Genomic DNA, 22,855 nt, shown 5'->3' on the forward strand with positions numbered 1-22,855 from the left:
CTCCTGGGGAAGAACTACCTTCAGAAGACCAAAAGTGAAAGTGACACACTGGCCTTAACAAAGCCCTGACGTGAATCCCACTGAACATCTGTCACGTTACATAAAGACCAAGGTCCATGCCAAAAGCCCATCAAATCTGGAGGAGCTTGAGAGATGTGCTAAAGACATGACGTGTGAGAGACTTTTTGAAAACTACAACAAGTAATAACAGGCTGTTATTCAGCAAAACGACTTTACATATGACTATTAGCATCGTAATTTTGACCCTGATAGTTTTTCTTCTTTATGAAATAACTTTGTTTCTCTGTGCAAATGAAAATAATGTAAATATCCAAAATAAAAGCAGGATGTTCTAAAAAGCTGTGTTTTAAAAAATCCCTTGCTCGGTTTAACAGCACTTGGGAAATACTTTAGAAAATCAGATGAACAGTATTAAGATTTACAATTGTCCAAACGTACCCTGACTATGTTGCTTTCAACTTGCTGCCTGTCTGCCTCTGTAAATCAGTCTGTTTTCACATCAGCTGTCTTTCATGCTGTCTCTGTATCAGCCAGATAGTGCAGCCTGGCCTCCCATATTGGATTTGCTCCTTTAATAATTGATGGAGGAGGTATTTTGTAAAGCTAAAGGCCAGTAATCCTTGGTGTCAAATTCAAAATTAGTTCCTCTTGTATTATTCATGTGCACGAGGGCAAGAGGTTAATAAGAGGAAATAGATAGATAGATAGATAGATAGATAGATAGATAGATAGATAGATAGATAGATAGATAGATAGATAGATAGATAGATAGATAGATAGATAGATAGATAGATAGATAGATAGATAGATAGATAGATAGATAGATAGATAGATAGATAGATAGAGTTAAATAAACTGGGGATGAAGTAAATTCTCATGTAGTAGAAGGTTAACAAAATACTCAGACACAAGCACATTCATAAAGACAGATAAATGTCAAACCGGTTTCTATAATTTTTGAAAAAAACTCCCTCATAGTTCATACATACATCTTATCAGACAAAGAGAGGACTGGATTACATGTAATGGGATTACATTAATCTGATTACATTGAGATGAAGGCTGTGATAAATTATTAAAGTCCTCAGGTTCTCTGTGCCTTCGAAAAAAGGAGATAATTGCTGATAAGCCGTGTGAATCAGACGGAGTGCGATATCACAGCCCCAGAGGATGCAGACTGGTGCAAAGGCAGGAGAAAGATGTTGACGACAAACTGCGCCTAACATTTGGTAAATAAACTATAGAAATGGTCTGCAACAACAAGTTAGTCATAAATACAGAAAACTTAAAATATTAAGTTTCAAAGACTTGCAGAAAGCCGTTCAGTGGTTGCATGTGTAGGTCAGGCAACCTGTAGTGACCTGGTGAATGACGAACTGACACTGCTGCTCTCAGCTTGACATTGGTTAGAAGCTTGGTGTTTCAAGCTATAGTAGTTTTTGGTTGCTTTATGTAATCAAACAAGAAATTTAAAATGAAAGTAAAGAGTAAACAATAGCTTAACTTAAAAATGATCACAGACGGAGATAAACTCCAGTCTGGTCAAGGGTTGGCTGTGATTTCGCTATCGCCACCCCACATGCTTCGCAAAATTGAACTTATCGCTCTTTCAAATGAGTACAACACCTATTTGTCATTTCAGGAATGCTTACATGGGTTGTTTCAGGAACAAATGGCCGTTATGATTGTTGAGGTGGAAGACAAGTCGTTTGTCTTATCAGTGCACAAAAATGTTGTGAAATATCCGGTTCATCTTTCGCAAACTTGGAAGAAATGGCTGCACTGACTTTTTTGGAAAGCAGTGTTTTCCTCTGCAGTCTTTAACACTATTCTTATTTTTATTCATCATACTTAGACACATGGACCAATATTTCTGTTACACCATGTTGCAGTTTCCATAGGAGAAAGAAAAATTACTAAAATTAAACACTTTTATTTTAAAAACTATTTTGCTGTGAGCAATAGGCTTTGCAGATAAGAGGAAGCAAGTACAGAAACCAAACATGTAAACCTGAGAACGTCCAAAGAGAACACCAGTGGGGAGCGGAAGGGTCAAAGCAAGAGCTGAAGGGAGGAGACACAACAACCTGTCAAACACCCAGAAAACGCCATAGACTAAATACAAACTAGGGAGAGGAAAGAAAAGTAAGGAACTTCAAATTGAAACATTTCAATTTGAAGATCTACACAACAATGACTGACGCAATGCTGTAATATAACAAATGAGGATGATTTATCTGAAGTGGCCCTGGCTCTGGCCAGCCACTGATCGTCACAAGACTGAAGACACCATAGTTTAAGTTGTGCAGAGTTCAGTGTGAGTGACCGTTGGACAAGACTGAGACATCAGAGACCGTGAAGACTCCCTCAGGAATACAGAGAGAGAGGCAGAAAGAGAGAGATCATAGCTGTTGAACTTGTTTTCCATCCTTTCCTTTGTTTGAGGGAAGACTGTATGAGCCAGGAGGCCCTGAGCAGCAGCTGGCAGGTAGGAAGAGGGGAGAGAGAAGGAAGCAGTGAGGTTGGAGATAAGTGAGAGAGGTTGGACAAAGAAGAGAAAGGGGGAGGAGGTAGAGGGACAGATAGATGGTTAAGTGAAATGAGTCTAGAGCAGAGGAGACAAAGATGAGAATGTGGAGAATTTGGCCACGCAAGGTGAATCATGTGTTTAAGTACTTTTTACTTCAGTAGGAATTTTTTAATAAAAAAAGTGGAGAAACTGAAGAAATTAAGGACATTTGTGTGATGGAAACATCAAAGAAAATGCAAAGTATGAAATGCGGAAAGCAGTTTAAAGTAAACTGAAATTACGATTCAAATTACAGCTATGTGGTCGCCAGTGTGTTAACTGCAAAGCCTTTTGAAAAATAGAGTTTAGCAAGGGTGCAGCAGCAATACAGACCAGTGATGTGAATATGCAGAATGAAATGAAAGTAGCTCATTTTATTACAGTAGATGCATGCACGCCTACAGCACACACACACAGTGGGTCTCTGTTAGCCAGAGAGTCAATAGCCTGCAGACAGACAAGTGTGATTACACCAGATACTGTTCCTCTCACTGCTCAGTGGTTTCTCTCTCTCACTCTGTCTCAATCAGGGAAGGGGAGGGGGGTAAATTAAGGCAAGGAGAGAAAGGGAGATGAAATGACAGAACAACCACTCGCTGTTCGTTCTATCTCAGTGTGTCTGTTAAGTGAGTTGTGAACTTACAGTACAATAAAATTGCTTTATGACAGTTGAGACGCTTTATTTATCAGGTGTTTGGAAGTTCTTTTGTATGCAAATATTAACACACATAATCATTCTTGCAAAAAATGCAGTATGCTGATTTTCAAAGAAAGCTTTAAAGGTGGATTACAGGTAACTGAAAAATAATTCCTGTAATATCATGCCAGATGTACTTTCATTCATTATAGCTAGAGATTTCAAAAGATATTGTTCAATGAGCCTGGTTCTGCTGGAACCAGGTCCTGTTAAAAGAGTGTTTTTCCTTCCCACTGTCAAGTGCTTGCTTTTTGTTTGATTGTTGGGGTTTTCTGTGTTATTATAGGGTCTTTACCTTACAATATGAAGTGCCTCAAGGTGACTAGCGTAGTGATGTGGTGCTATATGAATAAAAGTGGAATGAAATAGAATGTAGCTCATGAGTAGCATCATTTTTGTGAAACAGGCTGCAACAGCAGTAGAAGAGCAAAACAATAGTAAATGGAACAAGCCTAACCTTGCAGACATAAGTAATAATTGTTTCATCTCACAAATGAATTTTTAACTTTGAATTTTTGGTTGACATCCTGTCTCCCTCCATTAAAATGAAACTGCCATTAAAATTAGAGACTCTTAATTTCTTTGCACACAAACAAACTTACAAATTCATCAAATTATTTCCCCCTCAGTACATGAAAGAGTTTTGGTTCTTTTTGTAACATCATTCTTTAACCAAACAAATTAGGAAAAGCCAAAGTCAAGATCTCCTTGGTGTGAATTATACCAAACCACTTCTCTGTGCTTTTTTTTTTAAACTTCTTGTATAATGGAGCAATAGAGAAATACGCTGGCACACATACCCGAACAGTACAAGTGTACAGTCTCTGAATTACCATTTCTGGCTGTGTGTCAGTTGCTGAAACACAGTTTTAGTGCAGTAACAACAGATGCTACAGCAGCTCTGTCTCCTTCATAGAGGGAATATTTATTCACCACACAAGGCCTTTAAAGAGACAGAGATGGAGAGTCCACCCGCACCGTGCGCGCAGACAAACACATATACAGTATATCTGTAAGGAAACATCCAAGATACTTTTTTAAACCTTCCAAGTTACTTGTAAAATGTTCATATACACCAGAAATACATTAATTTCAGGTTGAACAAGCGGTAAACAAACCTGATAATCAGTCTGTAAGAAGGTCAACCATAGCTTAATGTCCGACACGTACAGCTGAATGTGTTAATGTGTGTGCGTGTGTGTGTGTGTGTGTGTGTGTGTGTGTTTGTGTGTGTGCTGCTCCTGCTGCGAGTGCCAGTTGTCCATTCACTTACACCAGGGAGCCTCAAACACTCAATCACCCGTTTATCTCAGCTTGTCTCACCCCCAGACAAACACACACACATGCAACACCCTGACCGGGCAGATGGTTGTGCCACCCCTGCCAAAGCAGTGTAACAACACACACACACAAACACACAGACACACAAATGAAGGGGAGGAGACAGTCTGTTTCAGCTGCCTCTCCTGGTCAAAGAGAGGCTGGCATCAACCGTGCCCTCTATCAATCCATCATGCTGCCATCTCTCTCTCTCTCTCTTTCTCTCTTACTCTCCATTTTGCCCTGTGGGGACCCCTTTCATGCCCACCTGTTACAGTTGCTGTTTCATTTTATATTCTGCCTCAGTTACAAGGTGTCCCCTTTGGTGCATTTAACCACTTGTGGTGCTGGAGAACAATATTAAATTAAACTAAGTCTGTCAGATTCCTGTGCAACTGTATGAGAACAGAAGAAACAACTGTATTGCAGTCCTACAAGTGCAGTAAAGAAACTATGGTAAAGAGACAGACAGAGCAGCTGCTAGCCAGGATTTATCCCTGAATGCTGCATGGTCAGTACATCACTGCTTTTAAATTTACACTGCCAACCTCTTGTCATGAATTGTCCTACAGTATCTGGACATGAGTATAGTGTACTTAAATGCAATTAGAGCAAGTCTGAACCCCACCCATGAAAAATGTCCCACCTTGCTATATAAAGAGAAAGCCACTTGAGCACTGGCACTAAGTGTTGGCAAGGGAGACGTATTGGATGCTGTAAAGCTACAGTTTAAAAGTGTCTGCTTTTTTTTGAGGCAGTTAATTTAATGGTGGATTTGGATGCCACAAGAAAGGCATTAACCAAGACACTACTGGTAAGGTGACACCCGTGGAGAGGGTGATGGAGGAAGCTAAAGCTGGAAGAGGCAACAGCGAGGGGAACAGATGAACCGCTGGACAAAGAGAATGAAAGCTGGGGACAGATTTAGTATGAGAGGAAGGAAGGAGTGTAAACCTGGACAGAAATTAGTTAAGAAGAGATGAAAATAAAAGAAACCAAAATGTTTTGGTGGAGTTTGACAGGCCAGCCCAATGATGTGCAACATTTCATGTTGCAACACTCAGCTGTGTGTAACAAATCAGAAAATCGAATGCGAGCCAATCGGTCTGCGTGCATCTGCCAGTTCTGGCTAGGCTGGATATTAAGACAAAGGTGGAGTGAATATGTTACTAGTTTAACTACATCTTCAGTCAGTCAGCAATGGTCAGTTGTTTTTTGTCTTGTAAAGCCCACAGACACACAGGCCTTGAGACTGGTTGACAACCTAAGTAAACGTGTATCCCCTAATTGGTTGAAATTGGTTTTTGCTGGGCAAAATCAGTCACAAAGAGGGTGCTGTATCATAAACCTGCTTAAGATTTCTTTGATCCATATCCAATTGCAGCGTTCAACCATATTTTGGATGGAAGACACCGCATCCCTGCAAACACTTGCTAGCTTAACACCAACAAAGCAATCACAAGGTTTTCAGTGCAATGTCTTTGCCATCAGTTTCACCTGCTGCCACAACTACTCACCAACATGTGTTTTTCTCTAGTGACCTGTGGTTACCATTGGGTCACTAGGTCTTTAGGTTTGTGTGGTTGGGGCTTAGCAGTCTATTGTCCAGCAACCTCTCACAACTAGTCAGGGAATACTGATTTTTTTCATAGTGACTGGTGGTTGTTAGGTGGTTGCCACCATGTCCATAGCTATGACTGAGGTGTAAATTTAGAAAATAAAAATGGAAAATACACAGAGTACCCAAAATTTAGCATAAAATGGAGTCAGCGCCTTGGACTGCAGTTGTAGCAAGAAAAATTTTAATGGTTACTGACAACTTTCAGAAATATGGTGAGGTCTGCCTTTTTCAGGTATATAAAATTGTGTTATATCTGTTTCACTCCAGCCAGGGATCTTCTAGATTTGATGTCTACAACATCAAGAGACACTTACAGAGCCCTCCACTATTCATTCAGGTTGGTGGGGATAGAAAAGCAGGATAAAATTGATCATTTCGACCGCTCTAACAGCTGTCGTGCTGCTTTACCCCGAGGCTACGCACACACCCAAACACATGCGTGTACACACGCATATGCACGGAGGCCAAACAGACCTTACAGTTACCACATAAATCACCTCCTTAACAAAGGGAATGACAGCTGATCTTAACAGACGAGAGAGATCACAGTGTGAATAAATGGCACGGTACAAGGGAGCATCTGGGTACATCTTAATACGCACGCGTGTGTGTAGATGTGTGCATTTGTGTCTGAATCTCAGTCATTAACAAAACTTGGCTCAAAAGAAACAGTTTACTTTTCTCATACGTCAAACTTAGACTTACGTAAACTTCAAATCCACACACACACACACACACACACACACTCAAAACTCTTACACACGTACGTAAGCTCACAAGACATACTTATACCTGTTTCCACCTTACAAACCAACGCATCCTTATAGATTAAACCATGCACCTTAATCTCCTCTTTAATTCTTCAATGTCTCAGAAAAACTTACAAGCCAGCAGAACCCAGATTAGATTAGGTAGCGCTTGTACAACGTGGCAGTGATGCAAAAAATTCAAGCATGCTGCGGAAAAAAAAATTAAAATCAAAATACTGAGTCAACCGTTTGCATCAGATTTGTTGAGTAAATCCAACACGATTACACAGTGTAAGAAGGTAATGTGATATTTTCTGCCTGCGACACAAAATACCACAAGTGCACAAATGTACTATGAGTTGTTGGGTTTAAGCACAAATCTACAGTAGTTTGCTGCTCTGATGTTTAACAGTGAGACCCATCTGCATTGTAGTCTATGCTCATTCAGAAGTTCATTTTCAAATATGAATACTGCACCTTGTTTATCTGATTTACTCCCACAGGCTTGTACGATTAACTCAAGTACGCCTTCATTAACACCACCTGTTATATCTAAATATGTTAATTCAACTAACTGAAACAGTCCTGTTTAATACTTGATTATATAACAGAGGATACTGAGTCATCTTGTCTCCAGTCTATCAGCATATGATAGTATCAGTATATGTAGGGCCTTGTGTTTTAGTATCAGCTTTTAAGCAATTAATCTATTACTTTGACCAGCTGAATAAAACCCATCCATTCAATCATGTTTTCCACTTATTCAGTGTAAAGTTGCATGAGGTTTTCTGTCTAAAAATGATAGACAGAAAACTATTCACACTCGCAGTCATACCTATCGTCAGTTTAGAATTACCAGTCACCAAGCGCTCCACTATTCAGATTGGTGGCGATGCTCTCTTCCACAGTGTCTTACTTCTGTCTTCCTCCTATCACCCAAAGCCACTCGCAGCAGATGGCCGCCCCTCCCTGAGCCTGATTTTTCTGTTAAAAGTCAGTTTTTCCTTCCCCCTGTCGCCAAAGCATTCACTCAAGGAGATCATTTGATAACTGGGGTTTTCTCTGCTTTCTCTGTGTTACAGTAGGGTGCTTGCAATATAAAGCACCTTGAAGTAACTGTTGTTGTGATTTGCCTATATCAATATATATATAATTGAATTGATTTAAAAATGGAATCAACTGCATTAAGTTTTTTAGAAATCTTATCTCAATATTTTGACTATTCATTCACAACTTTTCTTGTCGCCACATTTGGCATCTGCATCTGGACTCTATGCAGTCCTGTGAAAGGCAAAGTACAACCCACGATTCAAGAGCTTGTGGAACCACCTTATAACTTGAAGCAACTGTTCACTGTATGACTTTATCAGTAATCACTTATCAATCATGAGTTATCAGTTGTCATTATGGAGGATTTTTAACCCACTCTTAACTTTAAAGTTTCTAAAGCTCTTTTACTTTGTTTGGATTTTGCTTATGCACGACTCCAGAAAGTTGCCACCACTACATTTCAGTCTTGTTGAGGTCTGGACACCTTCTTTTGCTTTTCAGTCATTCTCTCTTTTCTTCAGCTTATTGATTTTTTAAGACCAGTTTATCTAGTGTTTGGAAGTACACTGCAACATGCTCCTCCAAAGACATTTAAGGTTAACCCGTGCTCATTTTGGGGGCTAATTTCACATTCAGCAAACCAGTGTTGCTTTTTATATATGAATAAACTATGATTTGTCTGACTGACTTACAAATACAGCAGCCACATGGAATCACTCCTACAGTAATGCATAACTCATCAAAGATCATTTAAGTACTAAATCTCCATCTGTCCATCTATCAGACCAGTTCCAGAAGTATTTGGTTGGTACGTTGTTCCAAAGATCGAGGTGAAGCTGTTACAGTTCTTGTGTGGATGAAGTCTTTCTATAGTCACATTAGAGATTTATGATGTGATATACTTGCTGTTATGGAGCACCGTGGCATGGATGGTTTTAACGTGTGCCCAGCGTAATCCAGTCTACAACATTTGTCATTAATAACAATTAAAAATAAGTAGTAATATTAATTTTTTACAACTGTGCATAATAATATTGTTATTCAGTGTCTGTTCAGATACTAGCTTCTGCTTATTGGCGCATATGTTTTCAAATGTAAATGATAATTGAAAATCCTTTATTTAAATTGTAAAACTGTATGGAAACGAAAATCAATGGAAGCAAAATGTTGTCGTATGGGCTGTATTGGTCTTTCACCGATATTAGCCTCTTTTTAAATGTCTTCTGTCTTATTTGAAGAAAATCATGGTGTCTGTTGACAAAAATCATTGAAAATTTATAAACTGAGTATGTGTAAGTGTGTTTTTTTCTTCATTTGTCCTCTTTTAAATGTATTTTTATTTGTAAGTGGATAAATATGTGTTTATAGGTTTGTAGTATGAGGGCAGTGGCATTTGTATTTATGTGTTTTGTATGTCTGGTGGTGTATTTTTTAGCATAATTATTGCATTTGAAACACACACCTGTGTGTGTGTGTGTGTGTGTGTGTGTGTGTGTGTGTGTGTGTGTGTGTGTGTGTGTGTGTGTGTGTGTGTGTGTGTGTGTGTGTGTTGTGACAGACAGGACCACTAAGCCAGTCAACAAAAGGGTCTGGTGCTGGTGCTGTGGTCCCCTCTGTGTCTATCTCAGGTAGAGTATGTTACCACTAATGCCTTCTAAGATCCCTACGACGCCATCCCAGAAGCCCACTCTCTCTCCCACAATCCTCTTTGCTCCCTGGGTCCCTAAGCACCTTGGCGTAGGGAAGGTGGCTCGCTGCGGATTGTCTTAATCTCTCCTTTTCCTTTAGAAAAGGGCTAAGCCAACCCGAATGTCACTCTCCCTATCACACCAAGAACCAACTGGTTACAAGGATATATATATTTTCTCTTCTTCTTGGTTCTGAATCTGTTTCACTAACCTCTCACCTCTCTCTCAACTTCTCTTTCCCTGTTTTTTTTTCAAGAAGTTGAGTCAACTTCTTGGTAAAATTTGATTTATAAAAAAGGAAAAAAAACTCGAGATTGAGTATAGCATGAGCACAATGAAGAGTTTGATACTTTCAAACGGGCTATCTGGGGTTAGAACTATTTGTTTTTGTGTTTTCCATATAAGTCTGTCAAACTGTCAGTTAGAGGAAAGTGAACGCCTTTTATTTCTGGTCACAGACTCTGGGTCTTACACATAGGTTGGCGTGATTCTTTTTGACACACAGTTGATGGTAGGTTTCAGTGGCTGTGCTGAGGTCGTTCCAAGGTTGCCTGAAGTGAAGGGAAGCTAACAGAGTAAACTCTGAAAACATCAACAACCACGGCATGAACAAACTAATGTTTTTCTTCCCGTGGACGAGTAAATCCTGCGCCTGTCTTTTTGTCTCCTGTGTTTTGGGGTTTTTGGGATGATTTTAGCACAGCTGCTATTAGCCTTCATGTTAATCCCCTTGGAGAATAAACTCATTAGAACATTAATCACTGGATTCTAATTACTTCTCTCTCTCTCTCTTTGCTCTCCCTCTCTCTCTCTCTCTTTCTGCCTCTCTCTCCCTCTTCTTCAGGTACATAGACACACCGCCGCTCTGAATTCACTGGGGAAAAGTTACAGTAAAATGAATAAATAACTAAGTCACTGCTACACTATGTGCTCTGTCTTTTTAGTGACACAGCTTGAACTTATTGTAGCCAGTTAATAGAATTTTTTAAAGGTATGTGCACTAAACACTTTGCAGAATATTTTCCTTTGTGTCAGTGTCATCTATAGTTTGAGGCATAGTCAGTGATCATCACCAAAGATGTGGATGTAATGAAAACACTACTTTCAACAAGCTTTTCTTTCATTCTCAGAAGACAAGAGTGATTTCCAGGAATTATACGTGCTGTTAAAATGTCCTTCTGGATCTTTAGATAATAATAAAAAAAACAGTAAAAATAGCAAGAATAAAGAAATACACTCAAAGCAACTTTATCATGCAAATATTGAGTTGTGAACCTCTTAATTATTTGTGGCACAGATTCATCAAGGTGTTGACATCACATATTTGCTCTGAACAGTGGATGTCTTGCCTCTGTTTTTCACCATGTCCCAAAGGTGGTGTAGCTGATTGAGAGCTGGTGACTGTCCATTTCAGTTCAGTGAACTCACTGTCATGTTCAAGAAACCAGTTTGAGATATCTCAGCTTCAGAAGATGGACACATGGTTACTAAGAGTACAGGCCTGCTCACACAGGCTATGGAGTGTAAATGATGCTTAGTCTGTACTAAGCGGTCCAAGTTGTTTATGTCAATTTGTGACCCTACCATCCGATTTGTTGCAGCAAGAATCAAGACTCGTGAGATCATCGAATGTTTTCCCAAATTTAGCAGGTCCTCTTGACCACAACTACATCCCCAAATGCATTCAGTTGTTGCCTTGTGATTGGCTGACTAAATATTTGATTTGACAAGTTTTCATCTCTTCTTTTCGCTGGTGTACTTAATAAATTGGCTGCTGAATCTATATCACTGTATAATCCTTAGTTTAGTAAATCTGTATATAACCCACTATAAAGTTGTTGTTGTTGAGTCAGATGAGATGCTCAAAATTTAACTTGGGAACAAATTCTCACTTTGCTTGAAAAAGTCAGCATACATATTATAAATCCAGGTCTCATATAAACTTCATGCCTGAAAAGAAGTCGGTGACGTGGCTCACCTTCTTTTCATTCTTACTTTGCAACCTCTGCGGAGCTTTTGTTGCTGCTAAAGACGATCTTCGCCCTCACGTCTGTACGGAAGCTGATTTCATCTTTTAGTTCAGAACTATTTTCAACAGACTTCCCATAGGATGTTTTCTGTGTTCGACATATGGCTCAGACAAACACCTACATATCCTTGCTCCGCCACTAATTTGGAAAACGAAGGTTGGCAGGATCGGGCTCGTGAGACAAAAGAGCACCACCTGCCGAAACTCACATTACTCAATTTGTTAAGTCCTCACAGCAGCTTAAATGTCATGCGTTGCTCATTTAGGCCCTCTTCCAAGATTGAATTCAGACACACTGGGATTCCTTTTAATTCACACGCTGAGTGAAATGTTTGCATTTTTGGCGGGCATTGTCGGGGTGGGGGGGCATTTTGCCAACATTTTAAAGTTATGTGTGTATGTGTGTGTGTGTGCGTGTGTCAGCTGGGAGGACACTTCCTGCTAACAGGCCAGAGCAGGCTCTGGGAGCCGGGGAGGAGGAAGGAGGATGGCACTGAGGCGTGGAGGTGCAGCTCCCTCACAGACACACGGGACCACACAACAAGACAACAAACTCTCTCCCTCCCTCCCTCCCACCTCCTCACCTGCCATTTTTTTCTCTCCCTCCATCTTTCTGCCTATCTTTTCCCCTCAGCTTCTGAAAGTGGAAACAGAAATTTAAAAGCGGCATCAAGTTTTCATATTCTGAGTGCACTGCCACTGATAGCACTTGATACCCCCACAGCATTTACTTGGCTTAACCGTTTAAAAGCGTCATTTTTAAGTGTGTGTGTGTTCTGGGTGGGACTGTTTAGCTGTCACCTACACAGAACCTATGATGCAGGGTCTTAGCGGTAGCTTCTCATGGCTGAATGCACAGGACACACACACACACACACAGCGTTGACAGGCAGAGGTAAACGGAGCAGAACTGTGCTAATCCACCTCTGCCTGGGAGAGAGAGCGAGAGAGAGAGCAAGAGGTGAAGTAAGAAAAGATGGATGTGCGGTGCAGCCGGTGTTTTCTTAAATCCTCAAAATCTCTCTAAATGACACATCATTGCAAGCGTATTTTGTGCAGCCTAGTGTTTGCACCTGCAAAAGTTTACTAAAAGATACCAGATATACTGGGATGTGTTTTGGGGTCATGCATTGAATGATTAACCAGTTAAGGCTTTGAATATAATGAACCAATGTAATACTTTTAAGGATAAAAAATACTGAAACAATTAAATATCAAGCTGCTGTTACATGTATATGAGAAGAACATAGACACATTCTTGTCTGTATATGGTCCCTTTTGTGATATTAGGAGCTGAAGTCCAAGTGAAGTTAACCATTCTTCTCCACATCCGATTAAATCGATAAAAACATTGACTGACAAATCAATAAAAATCACAGGATGCATACATTTTTGAACCACAAATAACAGAAAACTTATACAGTGGTTTTCCACTCTTGTTCAGCGATCAAGGCCCTTTTTACTATGATCAACATTCACCCAGTCAGGCAGGATTCATACAGCCAGCTATGACTGAGTAGGCAGCTCTGGTCAGCTGATTTACCACATGGTAGTAGCAGACTATCTCCTTGTACTTTAAAACATCCTCATTACTTTAACGATGATTTAACACATTTGAGGGGAGTTCTTATTTCACATCAGTGCGAGCCTTCAAACATCAAACCAGTCTGAGCCTGAACAGTAACACATGAAGGCGGTCCTGTTTTTGTATTAATCGCCAGGAGATGTGGCATAAAAGACATGAAAGATGATAAAAAACCTTTGTGGCAAAAAGTGGGTGTGTTTTCTTTTCTTTCTTTCTTTTTTTTTTTTTTTTTGGCACAACACCAAAATGACTGCAGGTGCCCGTAAGTTGCCGTTATGGTACTTCGGCATCTAGCTAGCGCTGTGGAACATGAGCGAACATAAGGAGAATAACATGTTGTGGCAGATAATTTCAAATGCAACGTTTCTATCAGCTTAACAAACATCAGCAAACACAAACTGCTTGTGTGCAGCTTGTGGCTCAGTGTGTTGCTAGCTAAAGGTCCAGCTGCTGTGTTTCACAGGAGAGAAAAGAAAGAGCTCACTCAGAGATGGAGAAAGATAAGAAAGACAGGACAGGAGAGGAAGAACAGAGGTTAGATGTAAAGGTAAGGATGCTCAGTGGGAGCTGACATACTGGAAATGTAAAGCCTACATGTGAGTCCTCATGTTTTTAAATCAAATATTGGGTCAGTACATGTGACGTTATGTTTTTTTATATTGTGAAATGTGCTGTAAAAGAAAGAGAGGGAGACTAACTGTTATTTAAAAGTTGCATGGAGAACCTCTGCAGGTTAGTGAAGATGTAAACAGGTTAGTTTGCTGCACTGTGATGGATTTAAAGTAAAGAGCAGTGTGTGACTGGTGCACAGTGACTGTGGTTTCATGGTCAGAGTTAGGTTATATCCAGTATAGCAGAATTGAATTTGAAGTTAAGCTGATGATGCTGAGATTCGTTCACTGAATCCCACCTTCATACCAACTTTATGCTGTCTAATATAAAGAGTATAAACACTGTACTGTCAGTGTAGAGGATGGAAATCTGCCAGGACCACTCATAAAACATCTGTTAAATTGAGGTGTGTAAATCCACAAAGAGCAGTAAACCTCAGAGCAGTAGCCCAGATCAGCTGATCACAGCCTGTACATTAAGAAAATCTACTGAAGCTCTCCATAGAAATTCCTTTCCCCACAATGAGCTACCACAACTGATTTCTAGGTTCCTCCACCTGCTGAATGTGCTTTAACCTCTTCGCTACACATTCTCCTCTTTAGAGGGAAAGTCACCCTATACAATGTGGGCTCGTGTTCCATTCAACAGATTCAAGCTGAGTTCACTAGAATTAAAATTCAGACTGTTCCCATCTATTAATATTATTTTATTATTACATTAATGTAGCACAAGATTTAGTTTGCTTTGCACAAAAATAGAAACATCCTCCAAAGTGTTACTTTTCACTTTCTTACTTTAGGTACATTTCAGAGCCTGTACCTTTTCACTTTTACTTGAGTAAAGAAGTTGAATCAGTACTTCAACTTTTACTGGAATATTTTTTAACACTAGTATCTGCACTTCTACTCAAGTGCAGAACATCTGCAGTTTTGTCACCTCTGCTGGTCCTTAAGTACTGGGAATTAATTTGATGTGATGAGGAAGCAGTGTACCTGGCAACATAGTAGATGGCTGGGATTCATTCAAGAGGTAGAACAAGGACCTCAAGTGGTCCTGGACCTGGACTCAAAAGAGAAACAGACTCCAAGGACATCATAACCAGTTAACTATAACACAGAAAAAAAACCCTGTATGAATGCATATGTAAATGAGGATTGCAGTCAAAAGTGCTTTGAATGCTGAGTTTTGAGTAGAAAAAAGAACTATATATCAGGACCACTCCATTTACAGTCACACATCAGAGGCAACAGAGTGTTCAGTATCCTGACCAAAGATACTCAACATGCAGACTTGAGGAGCTGAGGATTGAAACATTCCCACAACCTGCTCAAACTTCTGAGCCCCAGATGCTTGAGAAGTAGTTAATACTATACTAATACTATTATAAACATATCTTGTAGCTGGAGTACACAATTAGTACACAATTGCATTTGCTGTTACATTATTTGCTGTTATTGTCTTTTATTGTTATTGACAAGTTGTAATCACAGAATGAACAAAAGAAAAACCTCTGGGCAGACTCTTATTCCAGTGACCTACTGTCCCATCTCGAGGTACAGTGAGTTATAACCAGTGTTGGGACTAACGCGTTATTAAGTAACGCGTTACAGTAACTACGTTATTATTGTGGTAACGAGCACGGTAACTAGTTATTATGCCAAAACCGGGAACGTATTACTCGTTACTTGGATTTAGATAGGCTCGTTATTCGTTACCAGAGATGGACAGTAACGCGTTACTTGTAGCTTTATCACCTCTTCAGGTTGTAAATCGTGTTTTTAAAAGGTAACTAAGTAACTAAGTAATTAATTACTTTTGAAAATAAGTAATCAGTAAAGTAACGGGATTACTTTTTTGGGGAAGTAATCAGTAATTAGTTACTGATTACTTTTTTCAAGTAACTTGACCAACACTGTTCGTTACTTCGTGTAGTGGCTATCGCGGAGCTTCCACAGATTCAATAACATTAGCAAGTGGTTGAAGCTAGCAGGTGGATGAAGGAAAAGGGAGGCAAGAGGAGAGACCCGAAGCGGCCGCTGGTCCGAGAGTGTCAGGTGAACTGAACTTCAGGTAATAAGTTATAACCTGCAGTCCATCTGGGTCAGGTATGAACCAAGTTTAGGTGGAGTTTATTTTCGTTATGCTGACTTTTTCGTACTGTGTGCTAGCTAGCATGACGGAGTTTCTATACAGCTGGGTGGTTGCTATGTTACTGATGTTGAACTTTATTTTGTTCATAAGGTTAATTATTAGAGTTGCCAACCGTCCCGTAAAAAACGGAATCGTCTGGTATTCAGAGAAAATATTACGTGTTTCTTATTGAGGTGAAAAGGAACAGTTTGTCCCGGACTTCAGCTACAATGAAAAAGACACAAAGCTGGAGTTATTTTGTGTCTTTGCTGCACAGCTGCCTCTTCTTCTCTCATCCTCTCCCCCCTCCCTCTCCTGTTGCTACTTCAATCATGAAACTGATCAATGATCAGCTGATCGGCTTTTCTCTCTTGTTTGTTTATCGCCCACTTTGCGCCAGAAAGAGGAAACCAGCGGATGTCGCGGTAAACAACAGCAGCACTTTTAAGCTTGATCAGCTGTTGTGAGAATTTATTTAATATTAATTTCTAGTACAGTTGATGTTGGCTGGAGCCACAGATGTAAACCTGCTGGTCATGACGTCGGGTTATCTGGTGAGAGGGAAACATGAAGATGAAACCAGGAGATGTCCTTACTGAATCATCAGAGCTGTGATGGAGAAACAGGTTTACCTTTTAGGTGACATGAATGAGTTGAAGGGAAGTTATGAACTGTTTCTGAGAGAAAAATAACACCAGGATCCTTTTCTAAGTAGCTGACAGCTGGTAACTGTGCAGGGGCGGGTCTAGCAAAGTGTTGCCAGGGGTCCATGTAGGGCATTAAAAGGGAGAGGTGGGCACAAGGAAATACTTTCTTATTCTCATTTAAAATGTCTCACTTTTAAAAAAATAATTATCTGAGTCTTACAACAAACAATTGATAGATTGATGCATATATACCATCAAAACAGTGTACATCACTGTCACAACAGTGTTTATTTTCATTCAAAGGCTTTATGATTTTTCCTATAATGGTGGGCCGGTCTCTAGTCAAAATGCCCGGGATGATTTTTTGTCCCAGTCCAGCCCTGTATGCAGCTCATCTGCAGTCTGGTGTTACCTACATCTTCCTATTCAGAAGGCAGAATTTCCGAGTTCTGAGTACAATTGAAAGCACCACGACTGCAGTTTTTCTGTTGGATGTAAAAAGCAGGCTAGGATAGAATCAGGCGTGGGATTTCTCTCGTGGAAATGTGCACATTATTTTTTCCTTTCTATTGGTAGGTGGCACAGTGCACTTGTGGCAAGTAAGCAAGCTAGAAGACTGGCAATCTTGCTGGGTTACGGAAAAGAATACACAGATTTCATCTGCCGACAACGGATGGATGGATTAAACTGTTTCTAAATGAATGATACTACTAATGTCACACTTTGCCCCTTTAAAGTTATTGAGAGACAAAATTTCTGCAAAAGACAAAATCCAGGATATAACAAATCTAACAAATCTGTGTATGTCTAAGCATCAAACATGCACACAAACGCACACAAACGGGGCTTGACTGGCAGTCACGACAGATGTTATCATGTCAGGCTTGTGTTGTTTCTTCAGGTGCTTTTACAGCAAGTTAGACCATGCAGCCTGCCTGCCCTGTCTGTCCCCTACACACACACACACACACACACACACACACACACACACACACACACACACACACACACACACACATGCACATTTCAAGTCTTTCTCCCCGTCTTTGATGTTTGTACATTTGGCTTTGCTATCACAGAGAACTCTGATGAATATAATCCTTCAACTTCTCTCCCCCCCCTCTCCCCCCCATCACCACTTTTCCCTCTTTGCCTCTTCTTTTTCTGTCTCTTAAGTATTTTCCATTTTTTCTGCTCCTCCCGTCTACATCACTCTCTTTCTCCCCGTTCTCTTCCTCCCTCCCTCCCTCCTCATACTCCCTATTTTCTTCCTTCAATCATACCGCCCTCCCACCTTCCCTCCCGTTGTTTTAAGTGAGTGTCATCAAGCTCACAGATGTTTAGCACCATTTTGCCGCTAAACCCTGTTTCCCAGCAGGTTTTTTTCTGTCTGTCTTTCACACACACTCACACACATTACGCACACACAGAAAGAGATGGCTGCCGGAGTAATCATGTCATGTAAATTACCCAGCATACCAAGAGGCCTCTTCACCTGCAATCAGCCTCACAGTGCTTCAGTCTAACCTGTTTTTTTTAAGGGAAAAAAAGAAAAACTTCTCTCCCTAAAGTGAAGGTGAGGGCACATTTTCTGCAAATCTTGCAATGTACTTAAAAAGACATGTAACTTTTCTTTATCTGTGTTGTTGCAATTGCTGTACAAAGGATTTCACACTGCAGTGTATGTCCAAAGTGATGCTTTGATGCCACGAACAAGCACTTGGGAACTGTGGGAAGGAAAAACTCCCTTTTAACAGAAAGTAACCTCTGGCAGAACCAGGCTCAGGCAGTAAAATTATCCAATCTTCCCTGGGAAATTGTTAACACATTAGTCTCATAAACTGATTTTTTATTAGCAGTTTTGCCTTTTTATGATTGATTCCCATAAGCAGAGCTCATGCAGGCAATGTGTTTTCATATTTTTGTGTTGGGCACATATACAAAGCACACATAGAGAGGGAATGTATGCAAACCATGCAGGAACAATCGATCATTTTTCAGTACTGAACAGATCGTTGTGCTACAAGACTGTAGTAGCTTACACACAGAATTTTAACATGTAATTGAAGAAGTATTTAGGTGTTATATTGGTGGTAAGCTACGCCGATGATACATTTTTGCAGTGGGAAAGCGATGTCTGTGCTACACAATGCCTTCCTCATCAGATTGCTCAGACAGCTGCTTACAGACTCTGATACATTCGAACTCATGGCAGATCATAGCCCATCTACTGGTGCATGTCTAGAGAACTGATGAATTTTATGTTGTTTGGGCTAAATATTCACCCTCTAACATCTTAAGGAGTTATTGACACCATTGCTGTGGACCATACACAGATTTACAATACACAGTCCTGTGAATGTCTCTGGGCTGGATCCTGGGAATAAGCACTCATCAATTACAAAACACACTCAAGTGATCTGAATGGGAGAGGTGTGGTTTTTCTTTTTAATGTTTAGACCTGTGAAACATTTTGACAACTCAACATTAGATGTATCTCAGTAACAAGATTGAATGGAATTGCTATTTGATCAAAAATCTGTGTTTTTTAACTAACCGAAATGTTCAAAACAGATGGTGCTAGCTAGTTTTTTAATATGCGAGCTAAAGATGGTGGCGAATGGGACATTGTGACTAGCTCAGACTTACTATGCACTGGGTGAATAGCCTCTATTTTTTCTCTGCGTTTTGCATTTTTTGTGCAGTCATGTCCTTTGTTGTTCTTACAGAAAAATACAGTGAATAAAGATCACGACGTGCTGACAGTTCTCTCGACTCCTACAGTAACTTTAATAAAAGGGTGTTTAATAGCACATTATCAAATCATCAATAGCACAAACTAAGACCTTGAGATAGATTGTGACTTCCTCATGCTCGATAATGACTTTCGCTTTCCCGCCAACAATGCTTTTGCAGAAGAAGGTGTCATTTTTTTAAAAGGGGGATATCTTTCATTTTGGAAGGAAACTCAGTCTCTGGTTACCGTTTGTGCTTCAGGCGGCTGCCAAATCCAGTCAGGCTTACTGTACTTTACCTGCCACTGGCCATAATGCAGTTGCAGCTTAAAATGTGACAGGCATGGCATGGCATAAATAAGGATTAGCTGTTTGTCATATGTGGTACATAGAATAGTTGCATTTCTTCGTTGAAAATAAAACGCAACTCAGCTTTTAATGTCATCCGAGAATAGCTCGAGCATGGATTAAATTAAAAATCTTCAAAGTGCACTCGGCAGTCTTGGTGAACGATTTTCTTTTTTTAACTTGGATTTAGGGGCAAAAGTACAAGATAACCATATGACACAGTATAATTAGAAATTTCCCATGTATATTTCCCAGACTTACATATATTTCACTGCAGCCAGAGCAGGTAGTTTGTTGTCTGACTACTGAAACATAAAACATCCTGGTTCTCTACGTGGTATACAAAATCTAACCCTGCAAGTTTTAAAAGCAATCACTGACACAGCATGTATGTTTTCATTTATACGGTATAAAAGTGCAAAAATGTTACCTTTTCAGGAGTTTCAGAAGGTTAGACATTTGTGGCCACAGTGACATTTCTGGAATGCCAAACAACAGCAGCACAACTAATAAGAGTGAAATAAACAGCATCTCAAATAACCGTTAATGCCTAATTAAACTGGAGTAGAACTGTTTATCTCTTAATTATGCTTGTGTTTATTAACGCAATGTTTCTTCACAAAAATGTTTTTCTTATTATTTTTTTATTAAGAGGAAATCATTTTTCATAACGGTTTGAGGTGAACATAAAAAATGTAGTAATGTTCAAGATGGTATTTTCTTTGCTTCCGTGTGACCAGCTGCTCCCTGCAGCTTGGACTTCCATTGATCGGTTTCTAAGTACATAAAATCCACCTGATTCACCCGACGGAGCAGACCACCTAGCTGCATTCATATTCATCAGCATTAAGGTCTAGATACAAAAAAACAAATTAATCCGTGTGTCTTTGTGAAATGTTGGATCTTGGAAGCTCGGTGATGTGGTGACTAACCGCTGACACGCTATCCAGCCGTGGACATGCTAGTGCTAGTCAGTCAGTCAGTCAGAATAGGTTTCTGAGCTCGTCTGTACTGCACCACTTAGTCTTCCTGGCATTTGTTCATCAAAGTACACAATTTCCTTTCAGTGAAAGTTACTGTAGGAGGAAAATAAAGGTGTTCTTAAGAGCTTAGCTTTGTTGATAACAGGACAATAAAGACATATTTAAACCACTGAGTCCTGTATGGTACCTGCAGATCACAGCTCTCTTTGTGAAGGAGTTTTGACTTCAGAGGAGGTTCAATAAAATTGAACTGTGCTAATTAGATTTCTCATTATCTCAAAGGCCAAAGGTGGATCCCTGTTTCAGGCCTAAACTTTACAGGTCAAAGATGGATCATTGAATCCATATTTTTCTGAGGATTTTCAGTGTTTTTCCTCTAAGTGTCCCTTGAAAGTGTTCCAGACAGCTGCACTCACCACAGCCAGGTACTTATTCTTGTTATAGTTCTTTGAGGTCTACCTGAAAGGCGTTTGTGTAGTTAGTACATTATATTGTAAAGCCTCAGCAGATGAGACCATGCAATCACAAACAATTGGTAGACGAAGACTTCCACACAGACCCTTGGCCTCACCATCTGGTGATGAAATTTACATCGCTTGGAGGCAAATACGCTCTGTTAGCCACACCACTGCATGCTGCAGGCATTTCTGCCTGAGAATGATTGGGCTGCTTATGACACCTTGACAAATTAACAACAGTTTGCCAAAGTTTCTGTCTTTCTTTTTTTACTGAACTTATAAATAACCTATGAAATTATCTCTGATCTTCCCAGAGCTCATTGTTCTGTGTGTGTGTGTGTGTGTGTGTGTGTGTGTGTGTGTGTGTGTGTGTGTGTGTGTGTGTGTGTGTGTGTGTGTGTGTGTGTGTGTGTGTGTGTGTGCCAGGCAGAGGTTAACCACCACTATTAATTAATGCATACATCACTGTTGTCTTACCAACTTTTTTGGTAAATAAAATCAAGGCTACTTGTCATGGTTTGGGGCTGATTTGGGGTTCTTCCGTTGGCCTTTCTGTTTACTCCCTGCAGGTGGCTCCACCCTGTGGGTGAGTCTTCACAGGTCCCACTTCTCACCTGACACACCTGTCTTGCATCTGATAATTAGTAACCGGCTTCTCAAGGGCCAGGCGAATCCTCAACCCCTGCCAGCATGGTAATCGAGCTAACATCGCGCTCCCAGTGTTTTGATTGTTTGCCTTGTGTTAATATCTCGTCTCCTCTGGTTATAAAGTCAAGTTTGCCTGTTGAGCCACCTACCTTCCTTGAGATCCTTCTCTGAAATTTCTGATGTGGTCCATGTTTCTGAAAGAAAGAACTGTGGAAATTTACCTGCAATACTCACCTACCTTTCCACCATGTACTGCCCTAAGAAACTCTGGTCAGTCCAATTCCCGTCCTTGCTAATTTTCTCTGTAAAATATCAAATAAGAGCTAAACCTGATTGAGTTATCCATGCCTCACCTCTAATTCAGTTCCAACTGACCACTCTCCCCACTTCCAACAGAAACAGCCACCTGAATGGAGTCCTGAAAACCCCGGTAATTCCACGGCTTCAAGTGTTTACTGCTATGAGCTGACTTTAAACAAATAAACTTGCTGAACAGCACTCTGTTGGTTGTTGGGTGTGTATTTTGAGACCTAAACTGAATCTTTTTAATCACAAGGAAGTCTTCTTGACTTCACTGACAGAGGCGAGGCTGCCGGATACTGGGGCCACTGGGCCCTCTGACCCGGTTCACATCATGGTTGAGCAGCTGACAAACCTGCAGGAACTGTGTGATGCTGTCATGTCCATGTGGACCAAAATCTCTGAGGAATGTTTCCAGCACCGTTTTGATTGTGTGCTTTTAGGAAGCAAGACAGTTCTGGAGGCAAAACACGTCCAACCTGGTACTTTAAAGCGTATCTAACAGAAGTTAGATTTACCTTCCACTTATATCGGCATATGCATTCTTGTTTAGGACTTTGACTTGGGATCTGTATACGCGTAGTTTAGAAACATGGACATGAAGTCAGGCTAAACTTGAACCTGACTTCAAAATCAGAAACCAGTTTTAAGGCCGGCAAAACTGT

General features: G+C 40.2%; 1 long non-coding RNA gene across 1 annotated transcript; it reads left to right on the forward strand.

Annotated features, from left to right (window-relative positions):
- The first annotated feature begins 21,852 nt into the window (after positions 1-21,852).
- On the forward strand, positions 21,853-22,332 carry LOC113008859 (uncharacterized). Its single transcript, XR_003270076.1, has 3 exons — positions 21,853-21,935; positions 22,014-22,160; positions 22,287-22,332. It is a non-coding gene; the product is annotated as an uncharacterized LOC113008859 (long non-coding RNA).
- Positions 22,333-22,855: the final 523 nt, after the last annotated feature.

The sequence above is a fragment of the Astatotilapia calliptera genome, chromosome 17, assembly GCF_900246225.1.
Source record: "Astatotilapia calliptera chromosome 17, fAstCal1.2, whole genome shotgun sequence".
In the NCBI taxonomy this organism is placed as follows: Eukaryota; Metazoa; Chordata; class Actinopteri; order Cichliformes; family Cichlidae; genus Astatotilapia; species Astatotilapia calliptera.